Below are 12,162 nucleotides of genomic sequence, written 5' to 3'. Positions count from 1 at the left end.
GGTGTTAACATATCGGATGACCTGTCCTGCGCCCAGAACATCGACGCAATCATAAGGAAAGGGCGCCAGTGTCTTTACTTTCTTTGGAGGTTAAGGTTTGTCACTGAACATTCCAACAAACTTCTACAGATGTACTCTTGAAAGACCCTGAGTGGTTGCATCGCGGCCTGGTACGGCAATTCCAATGCGCAGGAATGTAAGAAGCTGCAGAGAGTCGTGGACTCTGCCCAATACAGCACGGGCACATCCCTTCCCACCATCGGTAGTATCTACAGAAGGCACTGCCTCAAAAAGGCAAAGTCCATCATCAAAGATCCCCACTATCGGGGCCATGACATCTTCTCATGGCTACCATCGGGCAGGAGGTACAGAAGCCTGAAGTCCCACACCACCAGGTTCAGGAACAGCTGCTTCCCTTCAACCATTCGGTTCTTGAAACTTACCTGCAGCAGCATCACAGACACAGGGCATCATATAAGCAGCATTTGCAGGAAAAACATAAATTAAACACAATTTTTATAAGAAAGAACACAATTAGAACAAAAAAAACAAAGTCCATTTAGTGCAAAGTGATTAAAGTGGTCAGTACATACAGGTACATGTGCGTATGACAATCAACTCGACTTTGACTTTTATTTTGATAGAATCATACAGCATGGAAACAGGCCCTTCAGCCCAACTGGTCCATGGTGACCAAGATTCCCATCTAAGCCAGTCCCATTTGCCCCTGTTTGACCCATATCCCTCTAAACCTTCCCTACCATGTACCTGTCCAAGTACCTTTTCAATGTTGTTATTGTACCTGCCTCAACCACTTCCTCTGGCTTATTATTGGCACATGAACCGAGATACAGTGAAAAGCTTTTGTTTGCGTGTCATCCAGGCAGATCATTCCGTACATCACAGCAGTAAAAAGAAAAACAGGATGAATGTAGTGCTACAGTTACAGAGAAAGTGCAGTGCAGGTAGACAAATAAAGTTCATAGGCCATGACGAGGTAGATTGGGAGATCAAGAGTTCCAGAGTTCATCTTTCGGCGCATGAGAGGTCCGTTCAAGAGTCTGATAACAGCGGGATAGAAGATGTGCTTGAGCCTGGTGATATGTGTTTTCGCACTTTTGTATCCTCTGCGCAATGGGAGGGGGAAGAAAAGAGAATGTCCGGGGTGGGAGTGGTTTTTGATTATGCTGGCTGCTTTCCCGAGGCAGCGGGGGGTGTAGACAGAGCCCATGGAGGGGAGGCTGGTTTCCGTGATGTGCTGAGCTGTGTCCACAACTCTCCGTAATTTCTTGCGGTCTTGGGCAACACAGTTGCCAAACCAAGCTGTGATATATCCAGATAGGATGCTTGCTATGGTGCACCTGTAAAAATTGGTGAGCGTCATCAGGGGCATGCCGAATTTCCCATTTACCAGCACTTGAATTGCCAAGTCATTGGGACTGAGGATGATTAGCTTCCACCCCAGTTTTGTGGGTTCTGAGGTGGCTGATGGGTGAATGTAGGACCTGCAGACCCTTCCGATGGTAGGTACATGGTTGGAGATACAAGAAATTCTGCAAGTGCTGGAATCTGGACCAATGCACCATAGAAAGCATCCTATCTGGATTTATCACAGCTTGGTATGGCAACTGTTCTGCCCAGGACCGCAAGAAACTGCAGAGAGTTGTGGACACAGCTCAGCACATCACGGAAACCAGCCTCCCCTCCATGGGCTCTGTCTGTACCTCTCGCTGCCTCAGTAAAGCAGCCAGCATAATCAAAGACCCCACCCACCCCGGACATTCTCTCTTCTCTCCTCTTCCATCGGGTAGAAGATACAGGAGCCTGAGGGCACGTACCACCAGACTTAAGGACAGCTTCTACCCCACTCTGATAAGACTATTGAACGGTTCCCTTATACGATGAGATGGACTATGACCTCACGATCTACCTTGTTGTGACCTTGCACCTTATTGCACTGCACTTTATCTGTGGCTGTGACACTTTACTCTGTACTGTTATTGTTTTTACCTGTACTACATCAATGCACTCTGTACTAACTTGATGTAACTGCACTGTGTAATGAATTGACCTGTACGATCGGTTTGTAAGACAAGTTTTTCACTGTACCTCGGTACAAGTGACAATAATAAACCAATACCAATACCAATACACAAAAAAAAAGTGCTGGAGGAACTCAGCAGGTCAGACAGCATCTATGGAGGGAAACAGTCAACTTTTCAGGCCGAGACCCTTCATCAGGACCAGAAAGGAAGAGGGCAGAAGCCAGAATAAAAGGGGGGTGGGGGGGAGGGGGAGGAACACATACAGGCAGGGGACAGGTGAGCTCAGGTGAGGTGGGGAAAGTAGGTGGGTGGGGGAGTGGGGAGAGATGTAATAAGATGAGAGGTGATAGGTAGAAGAGGCCAAGGGCTGAAGAAGAAGGAATCCAGTAAGAGAGGACAGTGGACCATGGAATAAAGGATGCGGGAGGGGAGGAGAGGAGAGGAGATGGGCAGGTCATCAAGGTGGGGGAAGGGAGCCACAGGAATAAGGGAAGATAAAGGAGTTGGGGGGGAGAAAAAGAAGGGGAGGGGTCACCAGAAGTTAGAGAAATCGATGTTGAGGCCGTCAGGTTGGAGACTCCCAAGGCGGAACATGAGGTGTTGTTCCTCCAACCTGCGTCTCGCCTCAGCGCGGCAGTAGAGGAGGCCGTGGATAGACGTGTCAGTATGGGAGGGGTACATGGAATTGTAGTGGCTGGCCACCGGGAGGTCCTGGCTGTTGCGGTGGACGGAGCAAAGGTGCTCGACAAAGTGGTCACCCAGTCTGTGTCGGGTCTCACGGACGTACAGGAGGCCGCTCCGGGGAGCACCAGATGCAATAAATGACACATGGTACCATGGTTGGCCAGGATATGGTGGGCTGAAGGGCCTATTTGTGTGCTGCATGGCCATAATGGCTTGAAAGTATATCACTGGACTTTCGCCTTTGTTGGGTTTCAATCCTGGAGCAGTAAACCCAACCGCAGTGTGGAGACCTTCCCCATGTGGGTGCAGAGAGTCAAGAACAGGATGTGCAATGCTGGCCTTGCCAGCGATGCCCAGATCCCCAACAATAAACAAATAAAAATAAAACTGCAGATGCCCAAAATCTGACATAAAAACAGGAAATGCTGGAAAACACTCAGCAGGTCAGGCAGCATCTGTGGAGAGAGAAACAGAGCTAATGTTTCAAGTTCCTAGGAGTATCTCAAATAACGATGAGTTGGGGTACAGGAAGGAGATAGAGAACTTTGTGACATGGTGTCATGACAACAACCTTTCCTTCAATGTCAGCAAAACAAAAGAGCTGGTCATTGACTTCAGGAAAGGGGGCAGTGTACATGCACCTGTCTACATCAATGGTGCTGAGGTCGAGAGGGTTGAGAGTTCCAAGTTCCTAGGAGTGAACATCACCGATAGCCTGTCCTGGTCCAACCACATAGACGTCACGGCCAAGAAAGCTCACCAGCACCTCTACTTCCTCAGGAGGCTAAAGAAATTTGGCATGTCCCCTTTGACACTCACCAACTTTTATCAATACACCTATCTGGATGCATCATGGCTTGGTATGGCAACTGCTCTGCCAAGGACTGCAAGAAACTGCAGAGAGTTGTGGACCCAGTCCAGTGCATCACGGAAACCAGCCTCCCCTCCATGGACTCTGTCTATACCTCTCACTGCCTTGGTGAGGCAGCCAGCATAATCAAAGACCCCATCCACCCGGGTCATTCTCTCTTCTCCCCTCTCCCATCAGGCAGGAGCCTGAGGGTACATACCACCAGGCTCAAGAACAGCTTCTATCCCACTGTGATAAGACTATTGAACAGTTCCCATACACGATGAGATGGACTCTGACCTCACAATCTACCTTGTTTGACCTTGCACCTTATTGTCTACCTGCAATGCACTTCTCCTATAGCTGTGACACTTTACTCTGTATTCTGTTATTGTTTTTACCCTGTACTACCTCAATGCACTGTGCAATGAATTGATCTGTACGATCGGTATGCAAGACAAGTTTTTCACTGTACCTCAGTACAAGTGACAATAATAAACCAATACCAATATCACCGATAGCCTGTCCTCATCCAACCACGTAGACTCTATGGCCAAAAAAGCTCACCAGCACCTCTATTTCCTCTGAAGGCTAAGGAAATTGGGCATGTTCCCTTTGACCCTCACCGATTTTTACAGATGCACCATAAAAAGCATCCTATCGAAATGCATCACGGCTTGGTATGGCAACTGCTCTGCCCAAGACCGCAAGAAACTGCAGAGAGTTGTGGACGCAGCTCAGCACATCACGGAAACCAGCCTCCCCTCCATGGGCTCTGTCTATACTTCTCGCTGCCTTGGTAAAGCAGCCAACATAATAAAAGACCTCATCCACCCCGGATATTCTTGCTTCTCCACAATTCCATCAGGCAGAAGATGCAAAAGGCCGAAAGCACGTACCACCAGGCTCAAGTACAGTTTCTGTCCCACTGTTATAAGACTCTTGAATGGACCTCTTGTACAATAAAGAAATTTTGACCTCTCAGTCTACCTCGTTATGGCCCTTGCATCTTATTGTCTGCCTGCACTGCACCTTCTCTCTAACTGTAACACTTTATTCTGCATTCAGTTATTGCTTTTCCCTTTGTACTATCCCAATGCACTGATGTGATGAAATGATCTGTATGGATGGCATGCAGAACAAGGTTTTTCACTGCACCTCAGTACATGTGACAATAATAAACCCACTTACCAAGTCCATCATCCCTCACTGGAGCAAAGAAAACATAATGAATGTGATTGAAATCAGCGGGTCAGGCAGCAGCTGTGGAGGTAAAAGGACAGTTGACATTTCGGGTCGAGACCCTCATCTGGACTGATGGTGAGTTTGGGGTTGGTGCAGAGAGAGGGGAGAGCAGTGCGTTCAGTGGGGCTGAGGTTGGAGTGGGTGAGGAGAGTGGTTACATCGAGACGCTTGATGCTCCCTTGCAGTTAGAAATGAAAAGATCCAGAGAGGGCAGAAGGCTGGCAGGGGGAGGTGTCCGAGAGGAGGAGGAGGGCTTCAGCTGGTCATCAGAATCAGAATCAGACTCAAGTTTATTATCACTGACTTATATGACGTGAAATTTGTTGTTTTGCGGCAGCAGTACATGCAAAGATAAAATCTATAAATTACAAAAATAAATAAATATTGCAAAATAAAAGAAATTACGGGGTAGTGTTCACGGACCACTCAGAAATCTGATCACAGAGGGGAAGAAGCTGTTCCTAAAATATTGATTGTGAGTCTTCTGGCTCCTGTACCTCCTCCCCAGTGGTAGTAACGAGAAGAGGGCATGTCCTGGATAGTGAGGATCCTTAGTGATGGATGCTGCCTTTTTGAAGCACTTCCTCTTGAAGATGTCCTCGGTGGTGGGGATGGTTGGTAAATTGGTTTATTATTGTCACATGTACCAAGGTACAGTGAAAAACTTGTCTTGCATACCGTCCATATATATAATTTCATTACAACAGTGCATTGAGGTAGTACAAGATAAAACAATAACAAGATGATGAGGCATAGATCGAGTGGACAGTCAGAGACTTTTTCCCAGGGCGACAATGGCTAACACGAGGGGGCATAATTTTAAGGTGATTGGAGGAAAATATAAGGGGGATGTCAGAGGTAAGTTTTTTTACACAGAGAGTGGTGGGTGCGTGGAACGCACTGCCGGCAGAGGTTGTGGGGGCAGATACATTAGGGATATTTAAGAGACTCTTAGATAGACACATGAATGATAGAGAAATGGAGGGCTATGTTGGAGGGAAGGGTTCGATAGAAGCTGCCCTTGAGCCGGGTGGTACGTGCTTTCAGGCTTTTGTATCTTCTGCCCGATGGGAGGAGGGAGAAGAGAGAATGTCTGGGGTGGCTGGGGACTTTGATTGTGTTGGCTGCTTTACTGAGGCAGTGAGAAGTGCAGACAGAATCCATGGAGGGGGAGGCTGTTTTCTGTGACGTGCTGAGCTGTGGTCCACAACTCTCATTTGGGGTTGGGTGGGGGGGGGGGTGGGGGGGGGGGGGGGGGGGGGGGGGGGGGGGGGGGGGGGGGGGGGGGGGGGGAGGTTGTGGGGGGATGGGGAAGCAGTCTTGGAGGCAGAGGCAACAGAAGCAGAGCTCAGCATCATGGTAGGCAAGGGTCCAGATGAAGGATGTTGATCCTCCACAGATGCTGCCCGACCCGCTGATTTCCTGCGACGACTTTTGTTGATCCAGATCCATCATCTGCAGTCTCTGGCGTCTCTTCCCTAAACGTAGGCAAAGTAGAACGTCAATCATTGCCTAGGTCTGCTGGAGTTGGGGGGGAATCCACCTTAATTGTTTTTCTTTTAAATGGGTGCAGTGCAGGAAATCCCCAGGTTCCCATTTGATCCCCAGTCCTGAATCATTCATTGTTGGGAATCCCCCCCCTCCTCCTCCTCCTCCCCCCCTCCTCCTCCCCTCCCCCCTCCTCCCCTCCTCCTCCTCCTCCCCCTCCTCCTCCCCCCTCCTCCTCCCCCTCCCTCCGCCCCTCCTCCTCCCCCTCCCTCCCTCCTCCTCCCCCTCCCTCCTCCCTCCCCCTCCTCCTCCCCCTCCCTCCCCTCCCCCTCCTCCTCCCCCTCCCTCCCCCTCCCCCTCCTCCTCCCCCCCCCTCCCCCTCCCCCTCCTCCTCCCCCTCCCTCCCCTCCTCCTCCCCCTCCCTCCCCCTCCCTCCCCCTCCTCCTCCCCCTCCCTCCCCCTCCTCCTCCTCCTCCCCCTCCCTCCCCCTCCTCCTCCTCCTCCCCCTCCCTCCCCCTCCTCCTCCTCCTCCCCCTCCCTCCCCCTCCTCCTCCTCCCTCCCCCTCCTCCTCCTCCTCCTCCCCCTCCTCCTCCCCCTCCCTCCCCCTCCTCCTCCCCCTCCCTCCCCCTCCTCCTCCCTCACCCTCCTCCTCCTCCTCCTCCCCCTCCCTCCCCCTCCTCCTCCCCCTCCCTCCCCCTCCTCCTCCTCCCTCCCCCTCCTCCCTCCCCCTCCCCCTCCTCCTCCTCCCTCCCCCTCCCCCTCCTCCTCCTCCCTCCCCTCCCCCTCCTCCCCCTCCTCCTCCTCCCTCCCCCCTCCTCCCTCCTCCCTCCCCCTCCTCCTCCTCCTCCTCCCTCCTCCCTCCCCCTCCTCCTCCCTCCCCCTCCCTCCCCCTCCCCTCCTCCTCCAGCCCTCCCCTCCTCCTCCTCCCCTCCTCCTCCCCCTCCTCCTCCCCTCCCCCTCCTCCTCCTCCTCCTCCTCCTCCCCCTCCTCCTCCCCCTCCCTCCCCCTCCCCCTCCCCCTCCCTCCCCCTCCTCCTCCCCTCCTCCTCCCCCTCCTCCTCCCCCTCCCTCCCCCTCCTCCTCCCCCTCCCTCCCCCCTCCTCCTCCTCCTCCCTCCCCCTCCCCCTCCTCCTCCTCCCTCCCCCTCCCTCCCCCTCCTCCTCCTCCTCCCTCACCCTCCTCCTCCCTCACCCTCCTCCTCCTCCTCCCCCTCCCTCCCCCTCCTCCTCCCCCTCCCTCCCCCTCCTCCTCCCTCCCCTCCCCCTCCTCCTCCTCCTCCTCCTCCTCCTCTCCACCGGGGAAGTCCACACGGTGCAGTGGCGGTGTACCACCGCCAGGGGGCGCCAGGGGCCCAGGGTCACAGAACTGATAGATGGGGGGGGGGTGAATGTTGGCCAAGTGTTTGCTAATGACCCCAGATATCCACCAACAGAGACCAGGGGGAGAACAGGAATGAGGTACTTCGTCAAACACCCAACAGAAACAGAGCTGCCACCTCATCGGCCTTCATTCTTTGATAATGAAGATAACAACATTCCCCTCCCAGCCCCCACAGGGTTCATAGTGGAATGCTCCACGATGGACGTGACGTAATGGAAAGGGAGGAACCAACTACAGGTAGGAATTGGGGGAGAGTTGGTGTTTGGAATTGTATTCTTCATCATGATGGAGTCCTTAGATTATGTTATGAAGTAATAAAGGTATATTACTATGTAGTAGTATCCTCTGTGATGGACGGAATGTGCTGTACTGTCTTGTTGTGGGTGTTTAATTCACACGCCTGTTATTAAAACCCCCTCCCCCCGAATCCCAAGGTTCGTTGGTGAACTCGGAGCAGCGGAGGGACGGAGGGAGAAGGTGCACGGACTGGATACAGTGAGTGAGGGGATACACTGTGTCGGGGGGGCGGTGAGGGGATACACTGTGTCGGGGGGGCGGTGAGGGGATACACTGTGTCGGGGGGACGGTGAGGGGATACACTGTGTCGGGGGGGACGGTGAGGGGATACACTGTGTCGGGGGGGGACGGTGAGGGGATACACTGTGTCGGGGGGGGCGGTGAGGGGATACACTGTGTCGGGGGGGCGGTGAGGGGATACACTGTGTCGGGGGGGGACGGTGAGGGGATACACTGTGTCGGGGGGGCGGTGAGGGGATACACTGTGTCGGGGGGGCGGTGAGGGGATACACTGTGTCGGGGGGGGACGGTGAGGGGATACACTGTGTCGGGGGGGCGGTGAGGGGATACACTGTGTCGGGGGGGCGGTGAGGGGATACACTGTGTCGGGGGGGGCGGTGAGGGGATACACTGTGTCGGGGGGGACGGTGAGGGGATACACTGTGTCGGGGGGGACGGTGAGGGGATACACTGTGTCGGGGGGGACGGTGAGGGGATACACTGTGTCGGGGGGACGGTGAGGGGATACACTGTGTCGGGGGGGGACGGTGAGGGGATACACTGTGTCGGGGGGGCGGTGAGGGGATACACTGTGTCGGGGGGGCGGTGAGGGGATACACTGTGTCGGGGGGGACGGTGAGGGGATACACTGTGTCGGGGGGGGACGGTGAGGGGATACACTGTGTCGGGGGGACGGTGAGGGGATACACTGTGTCGGGGGGGGCGGTGAGGGGATACACTGTGTCGGGGGGGCGGTGAGGGGATACACTGTGTCGGGGGGGGACGGTGAGGGGATACACTGTGTCGGGGGGGGGCCGGTGAGGGGATACACTGTGTCGGGGGGGGACGGTGAGGGGATACACTGTGTCGGGGGGGCGGTGAGGGGATACACTGTGTCGGGGGGGGCGGTGAGGGGATACACTGTGTCGGGGGGGGACGGTGAGGGGATACACTGTGTCGGGGGGGGACGGTGAGGGGATACACTGTGTCGGGGGGGACGGTGAGGGGATACACTGTGTCGGGGGGGGACGGTGAGGGGATACACTGTGTCGGGGGGGGACGGTGAGGGGATACACTGTGTCGGGGGGGGACGGTGAGGGGATACACTGTGTCGGGGGGGACGGTGAGGGGATACACTGTGTCGGGGGGGACGGTGAGGGGATACACTGTGTCGGGGGGGGACGGTGAGGGGATACACTGTGTCGGGGGGGGACGGGGAGGGGATACACTGTGTCGGGGGGGGGGGGAGGGGATACACTGTGTCGGGGGGGGACGGTGAGGGGATACACTGTGTCGGGGGGGACGGTGAGGGGATACACTGTGTCGGGGGGGACGGTGAGGGGATACACTGTGTCGGGGGGGGACGGTGAGGGGATACACTGTGTCGGGGGGGACGGTGAGGGGATACACTGTGTCGGGGGGGGACGGTGAGGGGGATACACTGTGTCGGGGGGACGGTGAGGGGATACACTGTGTCGGGGGGGGGCGGTGAGGGGATACACTGTGTCGGGGGGGGACGGTGAGGGGATACACTGTGTCGGGGGGGGACGGTGAGGGGATACACTGTGTCGGGGGGGACGGTGAGGGGATACACTGTGTCGGGGGGACGGTGAGGGGATACACTGTGTCGGGGGGACGGTGAGGGGATACACTGTGTCGGGGGGGGACGGTGAGGGGATACACTGTGTCGGGGGGGGACGGTGAGGGGATACACTGTGTCGGGGGGGACGGTGAGGGGATACACTGTGTCGGGGGGGGCGGTGAGGGGATACACTGTGTCGGGGGGGCGGTGAGGGGATACACTGTGTCGGGGGGAGCGGTGAGGGGATACACTGTGTCGGGGGGGGACGGTGAGGGGATACACTGTGTCGGGGGGGGCGGTGAGGGGATACACTGTGTCGGGGGGGGACGGTGAGGGGATACACTGTGTCGGGGGGGACGGTGAGGGGATACACTGTGTCGGGGGGGCGGTGAGGGGATACACTGTGTCGGGGGGGACGGTGAGGGGATACACTGTGTCGGGGGGGACGGTGAGGGGATACACTGTGTCGGGGGGGGACGGTGAGGGGATACACTGTGTCGGGGGGGACGGTGAGGGGATACACTGTGTCGGGGGGGGGACGGTGAGGGGATACACTGTGTCGGGGGGGACGGTGAGGGGATACACTGTGTCGGGGGGGACGGTGAGGGATACACTGTGTCGGGGGGGACGGTGAGGGGATACACTGTGTCGGGGGGGGGACGGTGAGGGGATACACTGTGTCGGGGGGGGGACGGTGAGGGGATACACTGTGTCGGGGGGGGCGGTGAGGGGATACACTGTGTCGGGGGGACGGTGAGGGGATACACTGTGTCGGGGGGGGGGACGGTGAGGGGATACACTGTGTCGGGGGGGACGGTGAGGGGATACACTGTGTCGGGGGGGGGCGGTGAGGGGATACACTGTGTCGGGGGGGGGGGGTGAGGGGATACACTGTGTCGGGGGGACGGTGAGGGGATACACTGTGTCGGGGGGGGGCGGTGAGGGGATACACTGTGTCGGGGGGACGGTGAGGGGATACACTGTGTCGGGGGGACGGTGAGGGGATACACTGTGTCGGCGGGGCGGTGAGGGGATACACTGTGTCGGGGGGGACGGTGAGGGGATACACTGTGTCGGGGGGGACGGTGAGGGGATACACTGTGTCGGGGGGGACGGTGAGGGGATACACTGTGTCGGGGGGGACGGTGAGGGATACACTGTGTCGGGGGGACGGTGAGGGGATACACTGTGTCGGGGGGGCGGTGAGGGGATACACTGTGTCGGGGGGGACGGTGAGGGGATACACTGTGTCTGGGGGGACGGTGAGGGGATACACTGTGTCGGGGGGGACGGTGAGGGGATAGACTGTGTCGGGGGGGACGGTGAGGGGATACACTGTGTCGCGGGGACGGTGAGGGGATACACTGTGTCGCGGGGACGGTGAGGGGATACACTGTGTCGGGGGGGACAGTGAGGGGATACACTGTGTCGGGGGGGGGACAGTGAGGGGATACACTGTGTGGGGGGCAACGGTGAGGGGGGGATACATTGTGTGTCGGGGAGATCCAGTGAGAATCAGAGGGGATCTATTGGGAGAAGGGACATACTGAGCGCCAGAGGGGATATTGTGGGAGAGGGAATGCAGTAGGAGTTCGAGGGGATACAGTGGGAGAGGGGATACAGTGGGAGCCAGAGAGGATATTGTGGGAGAGGGAATGCAGTAGGAGTTTGAGAGGATAACATTGGGAGTCAGGAGAGATACAGGGAGACGGGATACAGCGTCACTGGGCTGAGGGGATACAGTGTGGACAGGAGTATTCTCACTGTGATCGTGAGGAAGAGGATCTGGTGTGTCGTGGGGGAAAAGGCATCCAGTGTGACCCTGAGCTGGATTAGTAAGGTAAGTAGAATTGTATGACCCTCCTCCCCTCCCCCACTGGTGTATGGAGGGGTTGAAGCTTGCTGGGGGCAGGGCTGCTGCAAGAGATTGGGTCAGGAAGGACAGTGATGAGTGTGAGAATGTTTAAAGATCTGACAGTGAACTCTGCTGGATTTATTCCCCCTCTCCCTTTTTGAGGGATGGTGTGAAGGCGGATCTCTCACTTGCCTGAAAATAGAGTAACTGTAATGTTGACCAAGTTTGGGGGCCGCTCCTCCAACCACACTGCTTCCTTTCACACTGAATCAATGTTTTTTTCTTGATTGCAGAAAAAAAACATTGTGCATCAGGGAGGGTGGGGGGTGGTGGTGAGCGTTCTGGGGCAGTATTTATCTGTGGTGGTTTAAGACTGGTCTGGACATTACTATGTTGCTGTTTGCGGGGACTTGCTGTGCACAAATCAGCTGCTATGTTTTCCTTTACTTCAAGAGTGACTGGACTTCACAGCTAGTAAAGTGTCTGTGAAGCTTTGAGGTGTCCTAAGGTAATGTAG

General features: G+C 56.1%; 1 protein-coding gene across 1 annotated transcript in view; it reads left to right on the top strand.

Moving 5' to 3' along the window:
• Window positions 1-11,278: 11,278 nt before the first annotated feature.
• Window positions 11,279-12,162, top strand: part of c4h21orf91 (chromosome 4 C21orf91 homolog) — a 36,963-nt gene continuing 36,079 nt past the window's right edge. The window contains exon 1 of the mRNA XM_052015294.1: window positions 11,279-11,630. The gene's annotated coding sequence lies outside the window, so the exon portion shown is untranslated. The remainder of the gene's footprint in view (window positions 11,631-12,162) is intronic.

This window comes from Pristis pectinata, chromosome 4 (assembly GCF_009764475.1).
Source record: "Pristis pectinata isolate sPriPec2 chromosome 4, sPriPec2.1.pri, whole genome shotgun sequence".
Taxonomy (NCBI): Eukaryota; Metazoa; Chordata; class Chondrichthyes; order Rhinopristiformes; family Pristidae; genus Pristis; species Pristis pectinata.
This window is presented reverse-complemented; position numbering and strand designations above follow the sequence as displayed.